This window comes from Coregonus lavaretus (genome assembly GCF_964263955.1).
Source record: "Coregonus lavaretus genome assembly, contig: HAP1_SCAFFOLD_5938, whole genome shotgun sequence".
NCBI lineage: Eukaryota > Metazoa > Chordata > Actinopteri > Salmoniformes > Salmonidae > Coregonus > Coregonus lavaretus.
The window spans coordinates 32,901-35,206 of record NW_028162568.1 but is presented as its reverse complement, the minus strand read 5'-3'; positions in this window follow the sequence as shown (position 1 = coordinate 35,206).

Below are 2,306 nucleotides of genomic sequence, written 5' to 3'. Positions count from 1 at the left end.
CACTGACCTCTGACATTCACTCGACCAATCCACGGCCGCCTTTAGTAATCCAGGTCATGGCACCAATTTAACGCAGGTGTCTTCCTCCACCAGGGCTCGACCCCCACTGCTTCCATGCACAACAACGTTGCCCTGGTCCCACTACCAATGCATGCGATTCACCAAACGAGCTGAAGACCAGGGCCCTTTACTAAGTATCTAATCACCATGTGTTCTATCCTTGTATGTACAGGGATGACTTGCAGGTATCATCCACCAATAGCTACATGTATTCTTTTATATCAGTGTATAGCCTCTCATATTCTCCTCTAAGCAGGAGTGTTTGTAATGTGTGTTCAGTGGACTACCCAGGCAGAGCAGCAGATGGAGGACATGGTCAACCAACCTAATCTGTGTAATTACCTCGAAAATTCCCTTCAGTATTTCCGTCCGTTCTAAACCTCACTGACCTATCCTGTGTCTCCTGAACCTCACTGACCTATCCGGTCTCCTAAACCTCACTGACTTATCCTGTGTCCGGCTCCGGTACTAAACGTGCCCCTCCTCCCCCCTCAGCTTACTGACACCACCTCCCCCACAGCCACTATCTATGCCAGCCAGACAAACTCCTCCACATGGTCATGTAATTAGCTGGTCATTAGAGCCTGGCAGTTTAGACCTGATCTCCTTCTCACATTGTAACAGAGAGAACAATGAAGTAGCTGTATCAATCTTACTGTCTACATACTTGAAAATGATGTTCTCTGTGATGAGAAGCAAATCTAATGAAAACAAAAATTGAATAATTAACTCCTGAGTAAATAAACATGTTCTTATTTACACAGCTAATTCATTCAGCTGAACATGTAGTCATGTTATTGTTTCTACATGTACTGTTAGTAAGGGAATGGGCGCAGGGGGAAGGATGTGGGAGGGGGTTACTGTAGTAGGGAGGGCTGAACTGTGCCAGTTATATGTTGTCCTTTCTAAAGGAAAAAGGGTGGTTAACATCATTCAACAGAGGACCATTCCCAGTGAGGCAACACCTGATCTGGTCTGAGGGGAGAACCGTTAGAGAAAGACTGAGACATACAGGGCTGATGGGAGTTCCTGAGCTGAATAACAACCCCTGGATTATTTCACCGCAATAAGCATGCAGTGACTAATGTAGTTCTACGTAAAGGGTAAACAAACATTTACAATTTAGGCATTTAGCAGACGCTCTTATCCAGAGCGACTTACAGTTAGTGAGTTCATACATTTTCATACTGGCCCCCGTGGGAATCGAACCCACTACCCTGGCGTTGCAAGCGCCATGCTCTACCAACTGAGCTACCTGGGACCTACTTATCAGCAGGTTCATGACTGAAGATACATTACATGTTCTGTTAGATGGAGTTCCTCCTTGTGTCTCAGACTGGTGTGCTGTTGGAGAGATTATCTGGTTATTAATACTGACAGAGAGCTCAATCCCAGCACTGCCAGATGATGCCTATCCACAAGCCTATGCTGCTGCTTATGGAAGACAGACAGCAGGGACTGGTGCAGCTGCATTGTTTCAGGTCATCTTAATTTTGGTTAGCACTGACTTTTACTGTCCCCAATCAACATGCCTGCTTGATTTACTGCCAGCTTTGATTTGAACTTGGTGACCTTGGGGCGCTCATGCCGGGGATTTCCTCTGTGGTTCCCCTCGATCGTGTAGCGCTTACTATAGAATTTTGCAGTGTACTGTACTCTCCACTGTAGTATCCCAGATTGATTTTGACTATAAAAATACAACCACAAGTGTGGATGCAATGCATTTAGAAATGTGTCCACAAAAATGGTCATGTATTTCCATTCTGGTCCCAATTCAAACATGTTACACATTTACAGCTAACCCACATGATATACTATGGTCTAAAACCTGAAGTATTCACTAGTGTTTTTGCAGACATAACTGTAGTAACACCTGCCGACTAGGGTTAGCTAAAATGGCACAACTACCGGACTACTCCAGTTACTGTTTAATGAGGGGAACACCAAACAGAATATAAGACACAGGTTCATGATATTTACATTTACATTTTAGTCATTTAGCAGACACTCTTATCCAGAGCGACTTACAGTTAGTGCATACAATTTTTCATACTGGCCCCCCGTGGGAATCGAACCCACAACCCTGGCGTTGCAAACGCCATGCTCTACCAACTGAGCTACATCCCTGCCGGCCATTCCCTCCCCTACCCTGGACGACGCTGGGCCAATTGTGCGCCGCCCCATGGGTCTCCCGGTCGCGGCCGGCTACGACAGAGCCTGGATTCGAACCAGGATCTCTAGTGGCA